This window comes from Natator depressus, chromosome 11, assembly GCF_965152275.1.
Source record: "Natator depressus isolate rNatDep1 chromosome 11, rNatDep2.hap1, whole genome shotgun sequence".
Taxonomy (NCBI): domain Eukaryota; kingdom Metazoa; phylum Chordata; order Testudines; family Cheloniidae; genus Natator; species Natator depressus.
In genome coordinates this window covers 75,562,576-75,587,129 of record NC_134244.1, presented here as the reverse complement: position 1 = coordinate 75,587,129, position 24,554 = coordinate 75,562,576, and the positions used below count along the sequence as shown (strand labels likewise).

The window sequence follows — 24,554 nt, the reverse complement described above, 5'->3', positions numbered from 1 at the left end:
ATGTCCCCCTCCTGGGTCCCATACTTGACCACTTTTCTCTTGGGCTTCCTCCCAGAACCCGACCTACCGTCCCCATACTTGTCTGCCAGGCAGCTTGTGGTCAACTGCCCACATTTTAAAGTCATGGGAACACAGATGATAAAACTCTTACAATACAACCTATCTAAGGTAGTGACTTTCTACTTTTGCCCCATTTGTGGCAGTAGTCCACAACTGAGTTTCCATCTCTATATAGAATTGTAGAACTGGAAGGGATCTCAAGAGGTCACCTAGTCCAGTCCCCTGCACTCATGGCAGGACTAAGTATTATCTAGACCATCCCTGACAGATGTTTGTCTAATCTGCTCTTAAAACCACCAGTGATGGAGATTCTACAACCTCCCTGGGCAATTTATTCCAGGGTTTACGCACCTTTACAGGAAGTTTTTCCTAATGTCCAACCTAAACTGCCCTTGCTGCAATTTAAGCCCATTGCTTCTTGTCCTATCCTCAGAGGTTAATAAGAACAATTTATCTCCATCCTCCTTTTAACAACCTTTTATGTACTTGGAAACTGCTATCATGTCCCCTCTCAGCCTTCTCTTCTCCAGACTAAACAAACCCAATTTTTTCAATTTTCTCTCATAGGTCATGTTTTCTAGACCTTTCATCATTTTTGTTGCTCTTCTCTGGACTTTCTCCAGTTTGTCCACATCTTTCCTGAAATGTGGTGCCCAGAACTGGACACAATTAGCGCGGAGTAGAGTGGAAGAACTACTTCTCGTGTCTTGCTTACAGCACTCCTGCTAATACATCCCAGAATGATGTTCGCTTTTTTTGAAACAATGTTACACTATTGATTCATATTTAGCTTGTGATCCACTATGACCCCCAGGTCCCTTGCTGCAGTACTCCTTCCTAAGCAGTCATTTTCCATTTTGTATGTGTACAACTGATTGTTCCTTCCTAAGTGGAGTACTTTGCATTTGTCCTTACTGAATTTCATTGTATTTATTTCAGACCATTTCTCTAGTTTGTCCGGATCATTTTGAATTTTAATCCTATCCTCCAAAGCACTTGCAACCTCTCCCAGCTTGGTATCATCTGCAAATTTTATATGTATACTGTCCAAGCCATTGTCTCGATCATTGGTGAAGATATTGAACAGAACTGGAACCAGAACTGATCTCTGCGGGACCCCACTCGATATGCTCTTCCAGCTTGACTGTGAAGTACTGATAACTACTCTTGGGGAATGGTTTTCCAACCAGTTATGCACCCATCTTATAGTAGCGCCATTTACGTTGTATTTCCCTAGTTTGTTTATGAGGAGGTCATGCAAGACAGTTTCAAAAGCCTTACTAAAGTCAAGATATCTCCCCCCCTCCCCCTCCCCAAGGCTTGTTAACATGTCAAAGAAAGCTACTAGGTTGGTTTGACTTGATTTGTTCTTGACAAATCCATGCTGACTGTTACTTATTTTCTTATTATTTTCAAGGTGTTCGCAAATTGATTGGTTAATTATTTCCTCCGTTATCTTTCCTGGTACTGAAATTAAGTTGACTGGTTTGTAATTCCCCAGGTTATCCTTATTTCCCTCTTTATAGATGGGCACTATATCTCTCCTGTCTTCCATGACTTTTCAAAGATTATCGCTAATGACTCAGATATCTCCTCAGTCAGCTCCTTAAGTATTCTAGGATGTATTTCATCAAGCCCTGGTGACTTGAAAACATCTAACTTGTCTAAGTAATTTTTAACTTGTTCTTTCCCTATTTTAGCCTCCGATCCTACCTCATTTTCACTGGCATTCACTTTGTTAGACATCCAATTGCGACTAACCTTTTTGGTGAAAACTGAAACAAAAAAGTAATTTAACGCTTCTGCCATTTTCACATTTTCTGTTATTTCTCTCCCCCTCTCCCCCATTTAGTAACGGGTCTACCTTGTTGTTGGTCTTCCTCTTGCTTCTAGTGTTTTTGTAGAATGTTTTTTTATTACTTTTTATGTCTCTAGCTAGTTTAATATCGTTTTGTGCCTTGACCTTTCTAATTTTGTCCCTACATACTTGTGTTGTTTGTTTATATTCATCCTTTGTAATTTGACCTGGTTTCCACTTTCTATAGGACTCTCTTTTGAGTTTCAGATCATTGAAGCTTTTCTGTTTAAGCCAGGGTGGTCTCCCACACATTGGGATAGTTTGCTCTTGTGCTCTTAATAATGTCTCTTTGAAAAACTTCCCACTCTCTTGAACTGTTTTTCCCCTTAGACTTGCTTCCCAAGAGATCTTACCTACCAACTCCCTGAATTTGCTAAAGTCTGTCTTTTTGAAATCCATTATCTTTATTGTTCTGTTTTCTCTCCTACCATTCCTTAGAATCATGAACTTTACCATTTCATGATCACTTTCACCCAAGCTGCCTTCCACTTTCAAATTCTCAACCAGTTCTTCCCTATTTGTCAAAATCAAATCTAGATATCAATAATCCTTTTATTCTTCTGAATCTCTCCCCCCTCAAAAAGCCCCCTTTCTTTAAGCCTCTGGAGTCAGTTAAAATTTAAGGGGCAAGGCCATTTTATATTGGCACATATTAAATTGATTGAAAACTGCTTAACTGATACGTCTGACAGCGTAATTGTAAATGGGGAAACATCACTGAGTGGAATGTTTCTAGTGAGGTCCTACAGGGCCTGGTTCTTGGCCCTACGCCATTCAATATTTTTGTCAATATATGGAGGAAAACAGGAAATTGTTTTTGATAGTTTGCAGATGACACAAATTGGGGAGGGGTCAGCAATGAAGAGAAGAAGTCACTGATAGTGATTTGGGTCGCTTGGTAAACTGGGTGCAATATGCATTTCAGTTTGGCCAAATGTAAGGTAATATATAACAAAACAAAATGTAGACCATACTTACAGGATGGGGGATTATATCCTGGAAATCAGTGAGTATGAAAAAGCATGGGACTCATATTTGATGATCAGCTGAACATGAGCTCGCAGAATGATGATGTGGCTAAAAAGGCTGGTGGGATTTATCTGGCTATACTGGAAGAAAGACAGGACAGGTTGGATATAGTTTAGTTAGGCTGCAACTTTATTATTAGATGTCTGGGACTACTCGGCAGATAAAAGTGTACAGTACAGGTAACTCCATCATTTCAAAATTGACCTGGAGGCTTCTGTCAGCTCCCCCACCCCCAGCCAACCTGCTGCTGGGACCTTACCATCTCTCCACTCTCTTGAATGAGGGTTGAGGTGGCCTATAAAGGAGGTGGTGGTCTGCTCCCTGCTGTGCCAGTCATAGGCGCCCTAAACCCCCTTGTTCTGGTCCTTTAACATATACCTCATTTAAATCCTTTACCAAACCATTTGTCTGATTACTGTATCCCCTCCCTCTGGAGTACCTGCACAGGACATCCACCCGACAATTACACAATGAGTTGTGATATCATAGCCTAACTCCTATTCCCTACTCACCCTAACAAAGGCCCCCCCCCAACCCGCTGCGGGAAAGGCCAAAACCGCCCCAAGTCCCCCTTGGCCAATCTGGTTGTGAGGGGAAGATTCCCTCCCAGCCTGCCTGAGAAAGGAGCAGCTTGTAGAATGCCCACAGTGGGTCCTGACCAAATCTGGTATTTTGCCATTTCCAAGGGTGGGAGGGTGGGTGCTGCTCTGCCTGGTTTGGGGAAAAGGGGACTTCTCCTAGTGGCCTTGTCCTTTATCAGCTCTGTTCCCTTCCGGTCCCTGGGGGATGAGACAACATCACCATGCTGATCCTTTCTGCTTCTGCAGCAGTGTCCATGTCTCTCTATTCCACTTCCCACCCTAAAGAAGTATATCCCTTCCCCTAGTAAGCCAGACAAGGGCCTGTCACTTTGGATGTATATGTGGGGTAGAAGGGGAGATAGACATTGATATCTCACTGCATTTGAGAAGGCTTGTGACTTGAATCAGGTTTTCTCTGCAGATCAGCTCCATTTTCAGGGAATATTGAGTAGGAGTAAGGAGGATTTATTATCTCTGTTTTGCACTGGTCTGACCACTACTGGAATACTGTGTTCAGTATGGTGTTCTCAATTCAAGAAGGATGTTCAAAAATTGGAGAACATCCAGAGAATAGCCACAAGAAAGATCAAAGAAAAGAAAAAAATGTCCGATAGTGAGAGATTCCAGGAGCCCAATTTACTTATCTTATCAAAGAGAAGATTAAGGTGTGACTTGATTATAGTCTAGATGTATCTACATGAGTGCCAGAAATGTGATGACTGTCTTCAGCCTAGCACAGTGGTTTTCAACGTTTCTTCATTTGTGGACCCCTAACACATTTCAAATGAAAGTGTGAATCCCTTTGAAAATCTTAGCCATTGTCTGAGGACCCCAGGGTACCACAGCTCACAGGTTCAAAATGACTGTTCTATGGTAACAACAACCTTCCATGGGCCCCTTAGACATAGTCTGCAGGCCCTCAGAGGTCCGTGGACCACAGGTTGAAATCACTGGTCTAGTGGACAAAGGTATAACAAGATCCAATGGTGGGAAGTAGAAGCAGGGCAAATTCAGACTGGAAATAACATGCACATTTTTAACAGTGAGGGGAATTAACCACTGGAATTAATTACCTAGGGTTGTGGTGGAATCTCCATCACTTGCAGTTTCAAAATCAAGATTGGCTTTTTTTTCTAAAAGATATGCTCTAGTTCAAACAGGAATTAATTCAGGGATGTCCTACAGCCTATGTTATGCAGGAAGTTAGACTAGATGACTTCAGTGGCCCATTTTGGACTTAAAATCTATGAATAAACTCTATATTGCACATAATCCCCACAGTCTGTACCTTCCATTTGGCTATAGGCCCCTGTGGTTTTTCCTACCAGTAATGGGATTAGAAGAGGGAGCTAATCTGCAAAGAAATTCTGATTTGAGTGAAAAGTCTTCTCAAGCCTCTTATCAAGGGTGAAGCGATGGGCTTTAATACCCTCCTTCCTTAAATTGGGGCATCAATTTAGCATCTGTGCTCCCTGCGGAGTTGGCATTCTGTGTTCCATCCCCAATTATTGTTTATGTGCTTTGGCTAGGGTTGGGGTGTGCTCCAGGTGCGCCTCCTTCAGCTTCTGTGTAGAGTCCATTGTCCCAAGGAATTGCATTGGTCGTTGAGCCATTCAAAGGCAATGGCACTGCTAGGAGAACACCCATTGTTCCAGTAGAAAAGAGTCATTCGTTGTTGATGGTCCTTGTTAGCTATCGCATTGTTGGTACTCGTCGAGTGTCCCATCCCCGACTCTGAGCACACAACATCCAGAATAGACCCTGTCAAGATTTGACTGGCTTTCGACACCACCTGGATGTCTTAACCCAAGATGGAGGTTACAGTGCAAGGTGAAGGGTATAACTGAAAATGGCATTCACCAAACAAAATGGAATTCAGTTTGTGACAGACATAACCCACAACCTGTCATAGAATGTTTCCCCAGGGTCAGTGGATTTGGACTGTTTTGGACAAAGGAGAATGTGGAATGAATTCCAATGTTCAGGTCCCAAAGAGAATGGCCTGCCAGTCACCTCTCTCCTAAACTGTAGGAGCCTGAACACCCACGCTAAAGCTAACTGCAACAGTGCTGCAGCAATGGAGAGAGGCAGTCTGTGTTAGGTAGATTCCAAGCCATTTAGGGTTTTATAAGTGAAAGGACCTAAACTCTACCTGAAAACAGTAGTCAGCAAGGTGAGTTCTGGGTGGTTTTTCTCACCTAAAAAGAAAGTAATTCAGAAACTGCCAGAATGCATATAGAACAGTCAATTGTCAAGGGACCCAAGTCAGTCCCTTATTAAGATAACTGCCCTGGCAAACTTCCATGTGTTGCCAGCTATGTACGGGCGCAATGAAATCTGGTAGTGAACTAGGGGAAAAATGAGGGTGGTTTAGTGGATTGGACACTGGACTGGGATTTGGGGGACCTGGATTCTACTTCTAGCTCAGTCACTGACTTGCTGTGTGAATTTACACAAGTTACTTTACCAGTCTGTGGTTCTTTTCTCATCCCAGCCATTGTCTTGTCTCAGTTGGGACCTTGAGATGCTACTGTAATACAAATAGATAAGGGGAAGTAATGAGAGAGGATGGGAAGAGATCTAGGAAAACGGATAGAGAAGGGGAGACAGGTCTAATAGGAGGGATTATTTGACATGCATTTAAGAGGATTGTGTAGTCAGGACTTTATCAATATCAATATCAATATTTGACCCCATCCTGATTATTTGTGTGTTTTGTCATTCCCTGCTCTTCTGCATACCAACCCACAGGCCTTATTTTATGCTGTGTGTGTAATGTCCAATCCAGGAAAGAGAGAAGTAAACTGGATGATATAGGACTATATAAACCTCATTAATGCTGTAACACGAAGAGCTGGCTGAGTGTTTAAATCCTTCTGTCCTGAGGTATTTGTCATTCTTTTTAGGTGACATGCTTTAGCTAGTGGTCTCTGAGAAGCTTGAGGACCTCTCACAAGCCAGGCAATACTTTGGCTGTCAAGCATAGCTGTCTTTCCAGCCTGCTCCCCAACTATTCCCCCCATTCTTGAGTTGCGCCTAAACTCAATGAATGGCACTACTATGGGGTCAGGTTTCTCCACTTATCTATGTTTCAAGTCTGCACTCCAAATACTGTGTTAAGCTTAAGTAAAACAAATTCATGTTTTTCAAACAATACCTGCTGAAATACTGTGGAACCGTAGCGGAACCGTAGCTCCAGCACAGTGTTTCTCAACTCTGGTCCACTGCTTGTTCAGGGAAAGCCCCTGGTGCGCCGGCCTGGTTTGTTTACCTGCTGTGTCCGCAGGTTTGGCCGATCGCGGCTTCCACTGGCCACAGTTCGCCGCTCCAGGCCAATGGGGGCTGCAGGAAGGGCGGCCAGCACATCCCTCAGCCCACGCCGCTTCCCACATCCCCCATTGGCCTGGAACAGCAAACCGCGGCCAGTGGGAGCTGCCATCGGCCGAACCTGCAGAAGCGGCAGGTAAACAAACCGGCCCGACCCGCCAGGGGCTTTCCCTGAACAAGCGGTGGACCAGAGTTGAGAACCACTGTTCTAGCACCTCCTATTCTATTTGATATCACGGAAGTTTTACACATTCGGCTTTGGCCCCAGAGGCACCCTACCAAATTTCAGCCCCAAAAGAATTTATTTGAATATTTGCGAAAGTGTGAACAATAAGGCTTATAATGGTAACTGTGATAAAAGCTTAATTTACCTTATGTAATGGCATAAGCAACAATAAAACTTTTGTCTAACTGGAAACTGGAGATAAGAAAATGTTGTACAAGTACTTTCATTGGAATTTAGAAACTTGATATATACTGTTAAGCAAAACAAACAGAGCTTAATTTATGTTATGTACTTAATATTTAAACTGAAGTTAAGTTAGTCTTTGTATAAAGTGACATCTCAAGCAGTAAATCTTATGAATCTTATTACAGATCTCTTGACCTTGTGAAAACTGTACATAGGGCCTGTTCTTATTCTTCTTCGAGTGCTTGTTCATGTCGATTCCAATTAGGTGTGTGCGCACAGTCGTTGGAAGGTTTTACCCCTAGCAGCCCTCATCGGGTCAGCTGTGGAGCCCCCTAGAGTGACGCCTTCATGGCGGTGAATATAGGACCCTGCTGACCTGCCGTCTCTTCAGTTCCTTCTTACCACCAGTGACAGTTGTTGGAACTGTGGTCGCTTGCCTTAGCAAATGCTTCCCCTAGTGATTGTAATTGAGCTTTCTGTAAATAGTTTAGTTAGTGTAAGTTACTTAATTAGGTGTGGGAGGCCTTCCCCCACCCCAATTTGTCTCCCCTCTTGGGGTTCGGGGCATGCCTCAATTCCAAGGGTTTAAACCCTGTGGAACCTGCCACAAGCCCATGCCAATGGGCGACCCCCACAACTCTTGCCTCAAGTGCCTGGGGGAGGTGCATCAAACAGATTGGTTCAAGACCTGTAAAGGGTTCCCCCCATGGACGAAAGAAGAATGGGACTTCAGGCTGAAGCAGATCCTGATGGAAGGAGCCCTCCATCCCCAGATGGCTCCGGGCTGGCAGGAGCCGGCACCAAGCACCTCCATGCAGAGTGCTCTGGCCTCCACTCCAGCGGATTGATGATTAGGGGACTGGAACACATGACTTATGAGGAGAGGCTGAGGGAACTGGGATTGTTTAGTCTGCAGAAGAGAAGAATGAGGGGGGATTTGATAGCTGCTTTCAACTACCTGAAAGGGGGTTCCAGAGAGGATGGATCTAGACTGTTCTCAGTGGTGGCAGATGACAGAACAAGGAGTAATGGTCTCAAGTTGCAGTGGGGGACATATAGGTTGGATATTAGGAAAAACTTTTTCACTAGGAGGGTGGTGAAGCACTGGAATGTGTTAACTAGGGAGGCGATGGAATCTCCTTCCTTAGAGGTTTTTAAGGTCAGGCTTGACAAAGCCCTGTCTGGGATGATTTGGTTGGGGATTGGTCCTGCTTTGAGCAGGGGGTTGGACTAGATGACCTCCTGAGGTCCCTTCCAACCCTGTTATTCTATGCTTCTATGAAGGACTCCGGCCATAGAGATCCTCAGCACCAACACTCCCTGGCGCTGAAGCATGCGTAGACAGCACGGCACTGCTCGCATTCTCTGGTGCCACATAAGTGGCACAAGAAGGTGGACAGAGGGCGTTCGCCAACGTCTAGAGCGGCCGGGTTGGACAGTGCCACCAGGGTGCATCCCGTGCATGGGCACTCAGCGCCAGTCTTGCAGAAGCCGGCACCATCGACTTTGGACACGCAAGAGGGTCTGTCGAGTTGAGTGCCATTGGACTCCCCTGCTTGAGAGTGCCAGGGGAGAAGCTGGAGCTGCCTTCCACCCCAGACACATTTGAAGTGGCCAGGGACTTGATTGCCATGATGGCTCCACAGTCCCGTCAGCCAGGATAAACCTCTAGCGCTGCAATGCGCGGCACCGTCCAGAGGCAAGACCGCAATGATGAGGCGCTGCTCGCCGTCCCCATGGCACCAATCCCTGCGGCATCGTTCCCAAACACCGTCCTCGCAGCACCACTCCCCATGGCAGTGTTCTCTGGCACCGTCCCACTCGGCACCGCTGTGGTCTTCGCTAGGCGGCTCGGCCGGCACCGATCAGACCGCCGCAGACACAGGCAGGATGCGAGGATGGTGCCGTGGCAGGTGCAGTGGCAGGGGCCTGCACCATGACCATTCTGGACCCCCATGGGCCTACCATTGGCCCAGGGCACGCACTCTAAAGGTTCCCAGTTTGAGGTATCGGAAGGACGTGTGCCCCTGCCAGCCAGGGACCATCCCACCCCTTAAGGCTCTGAAACAGCTTAGGTGAACGGCACGGAGCCTTGTCCAGGTCCTGGTCCACGACTGGCACCGAGGCCGCAGTCAGAGCCAAGAAGCACAGCACCGAGTAGGATGAGTCGAGGGAGCCGGAGGCCAAGAGGGCCCGGTATCGCCTCTGGCTGCTTTGTTGTCCTCACTGGACCAAGCGGTAGCGGGGTCTTCATCCTCTGGGCCACCCCCCTATCAATAGTAGAGCGCATCAGGCACAGGCGCCGACTTTCCAAAGTGCCGGGGGGGTGTTCAACCCCAGGCTCTGTCCCCACTCCACCCCTTCCCCCCAGACCCCACCCCACCCCACCTCTTCCTGCCCCTGCTCCGCCTCCTGCCCACCTCTTCACTCCCAGTTCCCCTCCCCTAATCCCCAAAGCCAAAGGGGCTCTCAGACCCATCCTCTGTCTGGAAGGTCTCATCAGATTCATGAAGAAGTTGAGCTTCCACGTGGTCTCTCTAAATGCAGTCATTCCACCTCTGGATCTGGTAGACTGATATCTGTCCTCGACCTCAAGGATGCGTACTTCCACATCTCTCTAATTCCAGCCCACAGACGTTTTCTGAGGTTCGTGGTCAACCACAACCATTACCAATTTACAGTGTTCTTTGGTCTGTCAACGGCCCCTCAAGTGTTTACCAAATGCATGGCAGTCGTAGCCGCCTTCCTGCGATGAAGGCAGGTGCAGGTATTTCTGTACCTCGGCAACTGGCTGCTCAGGGGCCGATCAAGTGGAACTCCATGTCAATTTGGTAAGATCTACCTTAGACAGGCTGGGTCTCCTTCTCAATGAGCACAAATCAACCCTATCCCCTATGCAGAGGATAGAGTTTATTGGAGCAGTGTGAGACTTGGGTCAAAATGACAGACAACATACAAAGATTCAAGCAGTACCCCACCACCACAGTGAGGAATTGCTCGAAACTCCTTGGTCACATGGCAGTGTGTACGTATGTGGTACAGCATGCAAGGCTGAGGCTCAGACCTCTCCAGGCTGACATCAGCCTATTGGCCAGGGTGTGACAGTTAGAACAAGATGGTCACCATCCCAGTGTCAGTTCTTGAATCTTTCCACTGGTGGCTCAACCCACAGAAGGTATGCGCGGGAGTCCCCTTTGCCAAGCCCCAGCCCTCCCTGTCTCTGGTGACAGATGCATAAGTGTTGGGGTGGGGTGCTCACCTGGAAGACTTTCGGACTTGAGGTTTCTGGTCCCAAGATGAACTCTCACTCCACATCAATGTCAAGGAGCTGAGAATGGTCCGCCTGGCATGCCAGACCTTCCAGGCCCACTTCTAAGGGAAATGCGCAGAGGTGATGACAGACAACACAACTGCAATGTTTTATATAAACAAGCAGGGTAGAGCTCATTCCTCCCCCCTATGTCGGGAAGCCCTCAAGCTATGAGACTTCTGCATAGCCCACTCAATTCACCTGGAAGCATCCTATCTCCCAGGTTCTCAGAACGAGTTGGCGGACAATCTCAGCAGATCCTTTCACAATCACGAGTGGTCTATTTGCCTGGACTTGGTGAACAATATTTTTCAAAGTTGGGGCGTTCCCCGAATCCACTTGTTTGCCACAAAGAGCAACAGAAAATGCCTACAGTTCTGTTCCTTCCAGAATGATAGTCTGGGCTCCCTTGTGGATGCGTTCCTCCTCCCTTCCTGACGTTTCCACTCATCCACAAGGTTCTGCTCAAGATCTGCAGGGAAAGGGCTGTGGTTATTCTGATAGCACCAGCCTGGCCTCACCAGCACTGGAATGCCATGCTCCTGGAGCTATTGGTGGACACCCCAATCTCATTGCCCCTGCTTCCCAGACCGCGGCCACCTTCATCATCCCAGCCTCAAGTCTCTTCACCTCACCGCTTACAAGTTCCTTGGTTAATCCCGACAGAGCTAATGTGCTCTGAGGCTGTTAGGGAGGTCCTACCTGGCAGTAGGAAACCTTCCACCAAGGCCACCTACCTAGCCAAGTGGAAAAGATTCTCAACCTGGTGTTCTCAAGTTCACGCTCTCCTGATGCTGACACCTATACTTTTTCATCTTAGACTACCTACTACATTTGAAACAGTAGGGCCTCTTGGTATCATCTCTCAAGGTCCACCTGGTGGCCATTTTGGCATTTCATCCATGAGCAGCTGGCCGTTCAGTCTTTGCCAACCTCATGGTTAGTCGTTTTCTGAAGGGTCTTGACAGACTATACCCGCAGGTTAGACAACCAATCCCAACTCGGGACCGTAATCTGGTCCTGTCCAGACGAATGCCCTCCCCCCTGCCCTTCAAACCCCTAGTGGCTTGTTGATTGCTCTACCTATCGTGGAAGGTGGCATTTCTGGTCTCCATAACATCAGCAAGGAGAGTGACTGAGCTTAGGGCCCCAACCCTCCTTATATGTTTTTTTTATAAGGACAAGGTGTAACTTAGGCCTCATCCGACCTTCCTTCCAAAGGTTGTCTCCCAATTCCATGCCAATTAGGACATTTTTCTACTGGTCTTTTACCCTAAGCCTCACGCAGATAGTTGGGAACAAAGACTACACTCCTTGGATGTTTGATGAGCACTGGTCTTTTACAGTGAATGCATGAAGCCGTTCTGTAAGTCGAACCAGTTGTTTGTGGCAGTTGCAGATAGAATGAAAGGCTTCCTGGTGTTGTCACAGAGAATTTCATCATGGCTCACATCCTGTATCCGAGCATGCTATGATCTGGCAAAAGTACTGGCCCCTGTACTAACTGCATATTCCACAAGAGTGCAGGCCTCCTTGGTAGCATTCCTGGTCCAGGTACTGATTCAGAAGATTTGCAGGATGGTTCTCTCTTTCACCTCTCACTATGCTATTACCCAGCATGCCAGGGACGATGTGGTATTCGGCAGAGTGGTGCTTCAATCCGTAATTCTATAAACTCTGACCCCACCTCCTAGTTAGGGCTTGGGAGTCACCTGATTGGAGTGGACATGAACAAGCACTCGAAGAAGAAAAAATGATTACTCACCTTCTCGTAACTGTTGCTCTTCGAGATGTGTTTCTCATGTCCATTCCAAGACACACCTGCCTTCCCCTCTGTCGGAGTAGCCGGCAAGAAGAAACTGAAAAGGCAGTGGGTTGGCAGGGTCCTATCTTCACCGCCATGAAGGCGCTACTCCAGGGGGCTCCACAGCTCACCCAACGGGTGCTGCTAGAGGAAAAACCTTTCAATGACTGTGCATGCAGCGTGCACACATGTAACTGAAATGGACATGAGCAACACGTTTCGAAGAACAGTTACGAGAAGGTGAGTAACTGTTTTTTTTCCTCACCTTCTCCTAAGCCAAAATGAGGCAATGTAAATGTACCCAGGAGCCAGGTTGTAGTAAAGATACAAATTTAGGAAATAACCTAAATTATGGGAACTCTTCTGAGAAATGGATCTGAAATAAATTAACACACAAGAGAGCTGATGAACCATTAGATGTAATCTGCAGTTCATGGCACACAAATTTAACATAATTAGGGTACCGTTTGTTTTGCCATGCTGATAGATTTTTAAATTACTCAGACTTTCAATAAAGAAAAAAAAATATGGTGTTGGGAAGATTTACTGTGTGTTCTTCCTCCTCAAATAATGCAGGTCAATAACGGGCTGGGTTGTCAGTTGGGGAAGCCTGTGGCGTGATGTCCATTTACACCTATTGAGACTCCGGCCCAACATATACATTGTTGTGTTAGGGAAGAAAATTCAGTGGGCCATATTCTAATCTTAGTTACACTTGTGTAAATCCAGACTAACTTCAGTGTTACTGTAAATGATGTAAGAATCTAACCCAGTACATCTTGATACTGACAGTAAAATGAAACCCGATTTAGAACCAAGGATTGTAATGTATGTTCTTGCTGCTTCTTAGAGCATGTACCACCTGAGGCATGTTGTGCATAATCAGGATTAATCACCGAATTTGGTCCGCTGGTTGGATCATTAGCTTCCCCGGTGCATGCAAGGTACTTATGGGGAGATGCTGATCCATGCCCCCCTATGTTCTTGCTTGAATAACACCACCTTTTCTTTTTTGCTTTTCTTTCATAGATCTGAGTGCTTTACAAAGAGGTCAGTAATACTATCCCTATTTTACAGATGGCAAAAGTGAGTATTCTAGTACTTTACCATAAGATTAGTATTAAATATAGATTCAATATTCCTTTTTTCTAAACTTATTACTGCTTTGCGTAAAGAGGATTTTTAGTCTAGTTTTCAGTTTTATTTTTTTATTCAAGTAGTACGACTTTTACAAACAGTCTGTTACTGAGGAGAACAACTGCAGTTGCACCTGAAGCCACAGGGCAGAAGAATCTTTATATGTATATATATAAACTTTTTTCAACAATGGGTAACAACAGTAACATATTCAAAGTTTTCTTTTTACTAGTACAGTACATGCCCTCAGTAGTAGCTACAGATCTGGATGTAAGTCTGTCTTGTAAGTGATATGAGTAAGAGAAGTATAATGTTGAAATTGAGTAATTGACAACTTGAATGAAAAAAATTATTCTTGTGCTAGAAAAGATCTCTAGAAGAGAGCAGCTATTAAATATAAATCATTCAATTTTGGGCAAAGGGTGATTTACGAAATATTTTCCTGTATCATTTCCTTTATGGTCACTACCGCTGTCTAATGAAATCTTCTGTTGTGGGGGAGAAAAACCCGCCTCACTAAGTATAAGGTTAAGGCACTGGAATGGGACCTACAAGACTTGGACTAAATTTCTGAATCTGTGTTTAGATTTTCTGTATGACCCTGGGCAAGTCGTTTACTGTGTCTCTCAGTTTCCATCTTTAATATGGGGATATTACTTCCCGCCTTTTGTCTGTCTTGTGTGTTAGTCTGTGAACTCATCGAAGTAGGAACTGTCTCTTACCACGTGTACTTTCAGTGTCTTGTGCAAAGGAGCTAGATTGGTACTACTATAAAGCAAATGAGAGCAAACTCTGTTATCTGTATGCTTAAGCAGGAAACATTCAACCTCATAGGAGAAGATTCTCAGCTATGAAGAAACTTGACTCAATTTCCAGCCTCTTAGGTTGAGCAGATTTGTGTGGGTATTTGGCCCTGGATCCTAGGAGAAAGGGGCAGAAATCAAGGTTTTATATTTTGCTAGTTCTGTGATGTCCAAGAACCAGATTCAGAAGAGGATGGCTGCGGAGCAGTAACCCAATTTTGGCTCCCAGTTTTAGGAAAAAGCTTGAGGGGCTGAAGACAGGTCAAGGGGCAGGGCGGTGGGGGTTTCAGAATAAAAATGAGAACTTCCCAGTGTAAAATGCAAGTATTGTGATGAGGGTAAGCATTCTTCAGGAAAGATGCCCTGCTGAAAGTACTGGAAGATGGATCTGGAAGTTTTGATACAGAATTTCTTCCTTAGGATCAACTTGGCTGGGCAGTGCAGGTATAGGACAGGATATAACTCACCTGTCCAGTTTTGGATGTGGACATACTGGGAGGAGAACACCTAGTCCCATTTTTGAGAAGGAATAGGCAGGTTGATTTGTTTGAAAAGCACCAAGAAGTCTGATCTGGAGGGCAGAGGGCTTATTGGGATCACTGGGCTAAAGGATGGGATGGAAACCTAAGGGATGAGAACCCAGGAGAAACATGACTGAGAATTCAAGAAACCACCTGTTGCACCAGGAAGTTGGGAATTCAAGCCCACATTTCTACAGAATAGAGAAGGAGGCCACTGTCCGGTGGCAGTTTGTCTAAGGGCGGAAGAGGCAGTGGCTTGGGTTCAGTAAATTTGCTTAGAAATGAAGGCAAAAGGGGTTGTATGGGAGTAATCCTGTAGGTGGGCTCTGAACTGCCTACACAGGGAAGAAAGCAACAAGATCAGTGGTGGCATTGTTAGGGTCCATGGGAAGGTCCCCAAGAGATGGGAGACCCTTTTCTGAAACACATAGCAAGAAGAGAAAGAGGGCTGCCTTACCACAGTTAAATGTGTGTCTTGACAGTTTTATTGCCTGTTTCTTAATCAGTTTGTTTTTTCCCTAGTTAGGTATTTTACTTTTTTCTGATTGGGTAAGGGTTAATTGTTTGTGTTTATTATCTGGACTATTATGGTTCCTTAGCAGATCAAAACTTTAGCCCTGGGGTGTGACTGCCTTAGCTGTTTGGCCTTTTTCTGCTGATTTTGCCATGGCTCATGCTTACAAGATGGGAGGGTTGTGTACATTGTGTAACAGAACTCCAACCTTGGTGCCGTTGTGTAGAGTAAGGGCATTCCCCAATTTCCTAGTTGAGTGCTCTGATTGTGTGGGCTTCAAGTCTGCAGCTGAGAAGCAGAGAGATGTGCTAGAGGCTTTAACTGTTTGCAAGGCGCTTTCAGATTGAGCACTCTAGATTTGCCTTGTTCTGGTCTGATTTTGGTTGGAGCATTGGGCAATCTAACTCCTTGAACTTAGGGGCAAGTCAAACAATAAATATGCAAGATTACAGTAGTTCTTTCAAGACTGTACAATATATATATTTACTAGCCAAAGGAAAGGCTAATAAGGATACCCAATCTGGTAAATGTTACTAAAGATTATGGTTTTGTAACTCCTACTTAAAAATGAAGCCAACAGCCCTGCAAACGTGCCAGTTGGGACAGAATGCAGCAGACCATGCAATGTATCTCCCTCTTTGCACTAGCTCCTCATTGAATACAGCAATATTTAGTATCTCTCTTGTGGTATTTGAAGTCCTCTGTGGGTTTAGCTCAAACTGCCTGAGAAGATGTTTAGGGCACAACTGCCTATTACTTTGTGTTTTTACAGTAGTTTACACATTGGGGCCTCTGCGTGTGACTGCAACTACAAATAAATAATCAGTTTTATATTTACCGACTAAAATAAATCATGGCTGTTTGTTCCATTTAGTGTTGCAGAGTGAATACAGTTGTGGGGGAGTAAGATTATATTTTGGTTCATGAAACAACAGATTTGTCAAACTTAAGTTCCATTTCCAGAGTCTCTATTATTAGTGGTGATGTATAAGGCTATATTATCTTTATGGGCCTCTCAGCTTTCATGTGAAGTTGCCCTTTTTCTATGTAGAACAGTAAAATCACCTTTTCAGAGATTTTAGAGAAATTCAAACTTTCTGCTAGTGTTTCACTGTCATATGTGCAGAGACAAGCCTGAAAGCTGTGGATGGGACTGAGTTGTCTCTCCAAGGTAGGGCTGAGCCTTCAGGAGGGAGGGAGGCCTGAGGCTGGGGTGGAGCCAGCTTGACCTAGTCTTGAGCTCTCAGAGACTTTGTCTGCAGTTCATATCACTGAGAGCAGAGTGGAGAAAGGAAAAGAAAATGCAGGAGCTGAGAAGAAAGGGGGCTCTCTTCTCTCCCAAATAAAATGGTACTGTTTTCTCATGTGGACAGAAGGGCTGGGTCCTCTTTCTGCTAAGTTCTTGTTCTTCGTGTAGTGTCCTGATGGGTGCTCCACTGTAGGTGCATCTGTGCCCCTGCTCCTCTAATTGGAAATTTTAGGTAGCGGCATCCATTCGGCCCGCTCATGCGCGCGCCCTCCCTCCCGCATGGTTTGCCTCGAGGTTATCTAGTGCTGTGCAGGTGAATTGCCCTCAGTTCCTTCTCAACCGCCTTTGGCCTCGAATGGAGTAGGTACTTCTCTTCCTTTTTCTGTGTCATAAGAATAATTATGCAATAGAACCTCAAAGATACGAACACCAGAGTTACGGACTGACTGGTCAACCGGACACCATGGGGAACTGGAAGTAAGCTATCAGGCAGCAGCGGAGACCAAAAAACCCGACCACCAACAAAACAAACCAGCAAATACTGTACTGTACTGTGCCTAAATTGCACCTTAAATGTAGGCACATCTGGGCTGCCTGTCCCCACCCTCACCCTCTACTCCCCATGGTGTGGGGCAGCCACTTACAGGAAGGAGGTGGTGAACACTGTTTTCTCCTTTCCCTCCCCCCGTGGCTGGGAGGGGGACAAGCTTGCAAGCTCAGAGCCCAGGAAAGCATTTCTAGTTGCCATTACCTCAGGTTGATAGGAGAAATAGCGTCCCTGATGGCATACCTGCCCTTCATAGTCTTTTTTAAAGACAAAGTCACATTGAGGCCAAATCCCAAGTTTCTCCATAAAGTAGGCTCCCCACCTTTCACATAAATCAACTAATCCATCTTCCCATTTTTTCCAAAAACCTCATCGTAACAACAGGGAGGCAATTCTATATACGCTAGGTGTAAGAAGAACCCTAGCATTTTATTTGGACAAGACTAAGGACTTTGGAAGTCTCCTAAACTCTTCCTTTCATTCGCAGAAAGATCCAAAGATTCTGCAATGTTGGCTCAAAAACTCTCCAAATGGGTCTCTGGTAGTATTAATCACTGTTACCAGGTGTGCAATCTGCTGCTCCTGTTGGGAACCTGCACGCACTCCACAAGATCAGTTTCTAGCTTAGTGGTGTTTCTTAAAAATGTTCCCATCTTGGAAATTTGCAGAGCAGCGACCTGGGCCTCTGCCCATGAGATCACTGGAGACTCAGCCTCTAATGCCATCTTCGGCTCCATAGTACTGTCTTCAATAATAGACTCCACTCCGAAGCCTCAGTCCTCCATAAAAGATGCTGCTGTGAAGTCACCTACAGTGAAGCAACCATAGGAACGCTACTTGAAGAAGTTACTCACTTATGCAGTAACGATTGTTCTACGAGATGTGTCCCTATGGGTGCTCCACAGCCCTCCCTCCTCCCCTCTACTTCGGAGTTCCCGATAAGGGTCTCTGCGGTAGAGAAGGAACTGAGGTTCACCCATGCAGCGCTAGATTGCCTCGAGTGAAACCATGAGGGCACATGTGCGGGCCAAACGGACACTGCAACCTAAAATCTCCAATTAGAGGAGCAGGGGTGCAGATACACCAACAGTAGACACACATCTCAAAGAACCATTGTTACTGCACAAGGTGAGTAACTTCTTTTCTTTTCCAGATTCCCACTGCTGTGATCATTTTAGGAGAAGAGGGTCTCCCAAACACTGTTAACAAATAGTATCCATCTTCTGTGAATTGAAGCAGGAATTCCCATTCTCCTAAATAGTTTTTCCTCTTCCGCATTTCTGAATGGTTTAATCCTCCTCAGATCCATACAGACTTTAGCTATCTTCCTTGCTCTCCAGGTAAGCGACTACTGACATACTTTTAAATTGATTGTTGCTGTTCAGTGTATGAGAAAATTAAGTTAACCCTTTTGAGTTATAAGAAGGTAAATATATTTTTCCTATTCTGAGTAACACATCCCCCTACTTTCTTTCCCCCTCCCCCCATTTATCACTTATTGTGAACTCTGATCATTCAAATTTAGCCTGGAATAATTCACCAATACAAAGTAGTGCCTTAAGTTTGATTTGGGTGGGGAAGGTGGGAAGGTTTACTGGTAGTCCTAAGCTCTGGCAGGAAACCAGACTCCATGCTCTCAAAACACAATTTATGGTGGACTGTACATAGGTTGAAAATGTGGTCATGTAGACTGCTTCAGTCTGGTTCACCCATGAGCAGAGCTGGATTAAATAATAAGCACAAAAGACACATGACTAGAACCCCAGTTGTCAGTCATATGATGGCAGAATTTGAGCTTTTTCTTTCTTTTTTTAAATAAGGGACATGGGAGTGTTTCTAGTCCTCAAGACTGTGCAGGAAAAAACTTGAGAATGTAAATGGAATGTAACCAATGCGTGATGTCTGCCTGAGCCTGCAGGCAGCATTTAGCAGAGGGGGAAGCAGCAGCCCCTGCAGTCAGAAAGAAAACTACCCGTCCCTATCTTACCACCAGAGAAGACCAGGCCTCTGCTGCTCTACAATCATAGAAAAGTAGGGCTGGGAGGGACCTTGAGAAGTCATCAAGTCCAGCCCCCTGCACTGAGTCAGGACCTAGTAAACCTAGACCATCCCTGACAGGTGTTTGTCCAACCTGTCCTTAAAAGCCTCCAATGATGGGAATTTTACAACCTCCCTCGGAAACCTATTCCTGTGCTTAACTGCCCTTACAGTTGGGAAGCTTTTGCCTAATATCTAACCTAAATCTTGCTGCAGATTAAGCCTATTACTTCTCCATGTCCATTAAAGATAGACAAGAACGATTGATCACCATCCTTTTTATAATGGCTGTCAACGTAGCCGAAGACTTACCAAGTCCCTCTTCTGTCTTCTTTTCTCAGGACTTAACATGCTCAGTTTTTTTTTCACCTTTGCTCATAAGTCAGGTTTTCTAAATCTCTTACCATTTTGTTGCTCTCCTCTGGACTCTCTTCAGCTTGTCCTCATGTTTGCTAAAGTGTGGCCTCCAGAATCGGACACAGTACTCCAGCTGAGGCCTCACCATTGCCAAGTAGAGCAGGACCCCCCCATATCTTACATACAACAATTCCATTAATACACCTCAGAATATTAGCCTTTTCGCAACTGCAGTATATTGTTGGCTCAGATTCAATTTGTGGTGCACCATAACGCTCAGATCCCTTTCAGCAGCACCTAGCAGTTAGTCCCCATTTAGTAGTTGTGCATTTGATTTTTTCCTTTCTAAGTGTAGTACTTGCCACTTACTGCTATTGAATTTCGTCATGTTGATTTGAAACTAATTCTCTTATTTGTCAAGGTCATTTTGAATTCTAATCCTATCCTCCAAAATGCTTGCATCCCCTCTCAGCTTGGTGTCCTCTGCACATTTTATAAGCATACTCTCTGCTCCATTATCCAAGTAATTAATGAAATTATTGACTAGTACTGGACCCAGGACTGACCTCTGCAGGACGACAGTAGCTGCGCTCTTGCAGTTTGACAGCAAACCATTGATAACTACTCGGACTACTCACTTTGTACTGGAATGGACCTGGTCATTTTGGAGGGTGTCTTGGATGTCTTTCTGTGTTCTGTGACTTGACTTCTCCTTGATGGGGACTCAGATGTCCTTCTGGGCTCCTCTGGCGTTTTGGCTGTAGGATTTAGTTGGGAGTGTGGTGGGGAAGTGTGGTGGCTGCTTCCCATGCATCATCCGTGTGTTGCACCAAAATGAGAACTCTTAGAATAGATTGTTCCTCTCATTTCTTACAAAAAGAACAGGAGGACTTGTGGCACCTTAGAGACTAACAAATTTATTTGAGCATCAGCTTTTGTGAGCTACAACTCACTTCATTGGATGCATTCAGTGGAAAATACAGTGGGGAGATTTTATATACACAGAGAACATGAAACAATGGCTGTTACACTGTAACGAGAGTGATCAGGTAAGGTGAGCTATTACCAGCAGGAGAGCGGGGGGGGGGGGGGGGAACCTTTTGTAGTGATAATCAAGGTGGGCCATTTCCAGCAGTTGACAAGAATGTCTGAGGAACGGGGCGGGGGGAGGGGGGTTGTATCGTCCATTGTCTACAGCCAAGCTCTATGATACAACCACATTTGCTCCAACACCTCAGACAGAGACAAACACCTACAGGATCTCTATCAAGCATTCTTACAACTACAAAACTCACCTGCTGAAGTGAAGAAACAAATTGACAGAGCCAGAAGAGTACCCAGAAGTCACCTTCTACAGGACAGGCCCAACAAAGAAAATAACAGAACGCCACTAGCCGTCCCCTTCAGCCCCCAACTAAAACCTCGCCAACGCATCATCAAGGATTTACAACCTATCCTGAAGGACGACCCATCACTCTCACAGATCTTGGGAGACAGGCCAGTTCTTGCCTACAGACAGCCCCCACAACCTGAAGTAAATACTCACCAGCAACCACACACCACACAACAGAACCACTAACCCAGGAACCTATCCTTGCAACAAAGCCCGTTGCCAACTGTGTCCACATATCTATTCAGGGGACACCATCATAGGGCCTAATCACAGCAGCCACACTATCAGAGGCTCGTTCACCTGCACATCTACCAATGTGATATATGCCATCATGTGCCAGCAATGCCCCTCTGCCATGTACATTGGCCAAACCGGATAGTCTCTACATAAAAGAATAAATGGACACAAATCAGACATCAAGAATTATAACATTCAAAAACCAGTTGGAGAACACTTCAATCTCTTTGGTCACTCGATTACAGACCTAAAAGTGGCAATTCTTCAACAAAAAGACTTCAAAAACAGACTCCAACGAGAGACTGCTGAATTGGAATTAATTTGCAAACTGGATACAATTAACTTAGGCTTGTATAGAGACTGGGAGTGGATGGGTCATTACACAAAGTAAAAGTATTTCTCCATGCTTATTCCCCTCTTCCCCCCGGCACTGTTCCTCAGACGTTCTTGTCAACTGCTGGAAATGGCCCAGCTTGATTATCACTACAAAAGGTTTTTCCCCCCCTTCTCCTGCTGGTAATAGCTCACCTTACCTGATCACTCTTGTTACAGTCTGTATGATAACACCCATTGTTTCATGTTCTCTGTGTATATAAAATCTCCGCACTGTATTTTCCACTGAATACATCCGATGAAGTGAGCTGTAGTTCACGAAAGCTTATGTTCAAATAAATTTGTTAGTCTCTAAGGTGCCACAAGTACTCCTTTTCTTTTTGCGGATACAGACTAACACGGCTGCTACTCTGAAACCTGTCATTTCTTACAGTCTTTGATCAGCAGTGAAATAATGAAGTGCTCATATTTAAATAGTCATCACTGGGCATGCAAGTTAGTGCTCCATTGAGAGAAATGGGAAAGTTCACACTTCTCTTAGTACTGTTTTTTGGCTTTCTGCAGACCCAGGCAGACATCACTATGTTAGTTACATTCACTTAGTTTGAAAGTTTCCTTCTGAACCATAAGGGTTAGAGACTTCATGATTAATAATAAAAAAATCTGAGATTCTGGAGAACAAGACTGCAGCCTTGGGGGGGGGAATTGCATGATTGTTTACCCACTCAACTTGAGCCCGAATAATTTTTATCAAAGTTTTAGGAAAATTTAAAGATGCCAGTGAGAGAATGCACCGTAAAAGAAAACTTCATTTGAAAGTGCATGCCCGACTAGCTATCAGAATACACTTTTTCAATTACTTAAGTCATGAATTCATTTTTGTGCTTATTTTTGGTAACATGTTGGCTACCAGTTGGCCAAAGCTTACCTTATCAGAAAACTGTGATCCGTAGTTGTGTGTATGTGTCGGGGAGAAGGATGGGAATGACACGTATTTCATAGTGACAGAATAATGTGACAGGAAAATGTTGGGCAGCCGCAGCAGAATTTAGTCTCACTGTGTGGTAGAATACAAGGGGTCCTCATAATCCCTCTGATAGCATATGTTATCTGCCCCTGTTGTGTTTGGTCTATGTAGAGGATAACAGTTTACTGTTGCTACTAGTTATTCCTTTAGTCTAATGTGGATATAGGGCCTGTTGTCAAACCTTGTTGAATTACCAGGCGTGGGGGTTCAGTATAGTTTCATATGCTATAAACCCTGTTTTCTTCAGTGTATGTAATTTTCTAGCCTTTTTATAAACAATGTTAATGTTGCAATGTCCAAAACTCAAAAGTTAGAATCTGTGTGTTAATCCATCTATGTAAAACAAAGTGTCTGTATACATAGTCATGTTTATATTATGTTCTTCGAGTGATTGCTCATGTCAATTCCAAGTAGGTGTGTGCACGCCATGTGCACGGTCGCCGGAAGGTTTTTCCCCTAGTGTTACCCAGTGGGTCAGCTGTGAAGCCCCCTGGAGTCGCGTCTTCATGGAGGTGTATATAGGTCTCTGCCGACCCACCGCCTCTTCAGTTCTTTCTTACTGCCAGTGATGGTCCTTGGAGCAGCTCCTCTCTTGCTAACAGCAAGTGATCCCCTAGTGGACTTTTTTCTCATTGTTATCTGTAAATAGTTAAAATCTTAGAGTTAGTTCAAATAGTCTAGTTAGTTTCGTCCCCAGGTGGTATCTGACCCCAAGTCCAGTACTTTGGTGTGGAGCACGCCAGCCTTGGTAAGAGAAACCATGGTGCCGAGAAAGGACTCTGGCTCCAGGGACCCTCGGCACCGCCATTCCCCAGCGCCAAAGACCTCTTCCAGTGCGAGTGCCTGGCACCACTCCCATTCACCGGTGCTGCACAAGAAGAAGAAAATAGAGAGAGGTCGCTCTCCCACTAAAGTAGTGGAGAGAGGAGGCACCAGTGGGGTGTGTCCCGTGCTGGGACACCCTGCCCCAGCTCCAACTCAGCCAGCATGTTGACTCCAGCCTCACAGGAAGGTCTGTTGCGTCTGGTTTTAGTGGACTCCCTGGTGCAGGAGAGTCAGAAGGAGGACATAGACCTTCCTTCTATACCAGACACTTTTGGGGCAGCTAGGGAGCTTATTCCGATGACGGTGCAGTCACCGGCACTGGTGCCACAAAGAGGCACCGTGCTATCGTGGGGAAAGCTGCTGCTGATGAGGCACTGCTCATCCTCACCTCAGCACCGCTCCCTGGCACTGTCTCGCTCTGCACCACCTTGGTCGCCAAGGTCAGAGTCCTCATCGGACTTGGAGGTGTAGTCGCCTGTAGGCGAAGCCGGCACTATTCCTGGTACCACTCGAGGCAACAGGAAGGGCAGCTGCTACCCATGATGTCCTGGCTTCCACGGTGGCAGGCGCTGGCTCAATGGCCCTAGTGGGCTCCGTGGGCCTACCACCAAGTCCAAGGGCCAGGGTCCAGATCCTTGTCAGTGCCTTTGGAGGCATGGGTCCCTCCATCATCGACTTCAGTAGCCTGGGAACCTCTGCAAGGGCAGGAGATGGACACGCAGGTTGGCACTGAGACCACTGCGGGACCTGGCACTGGGGTCAGTACCTAGACGGGTTCAGGCCCGGGAACCAGCACCACCCCCTGCACCACACAGGGCGTTGCAACACAAGGGGATCCCCATGAACCAGAGGGACAGGAAGACTCGGTGCCCCCGCAGGCATCCTCCCCAGATGAAGCGGTGGTGGGTACCACCACGCTGCCTGCCATGGACACCAGGGCACACCAAGAGTTGCTCAGGAGGGTAGCTCAAAACTTGAGCATGCATGTGGAGGAGGTCTCAGAGGAGACTGACCCTAAGGTGGATATTCTGTCCCTGAAGGTCCTTCAAGGGTGGCTTTGCCCCTCATTTAGACTATCCATAACCACTAAGGTGTTGCGGCAAACACCCGTCTCAATTCCCTCCATGGCGAAAGGGTAGAGAGGATATATTTTGTGCCCTCCAAGGAGTATGAGTACTTGTTTACCCATCCTC

The 24,554-nt window shown here is 45.7% G+C and overlaps 1 protein-coding gene across 4 annotated transcripts in view; it reads left to right on the top strand.

Annotated features, from left to right (window-relative positions):
* Positions 1–24,554, top strand: part of ADARB1 (adenosine deaminase RNA specific B1) — a 253,319-nt gene that overhangs the window by 102,258 nt on the left and 126,507 nt on the right. The window contains exons 3-4 of one of the 4 annotated variants that reach the window (XM_074968187.1): positions 13,411–13,467; positions 18,306–18,492. The exons of 1 other annotated variant lie outside the window; for it this stretch is intronic. The gene's annotated coding sequence lies outside the window, so the exon portion shown is untranslated. The remainder of the gene's footprint in view (positions 1–13,410; positions 13,468–18,305; positions 18,493–24,554) is intronic. 2 more of the 4 variants (XM_074968188.1, XM_074968189.1) reach the window with 2 other exon arrangements.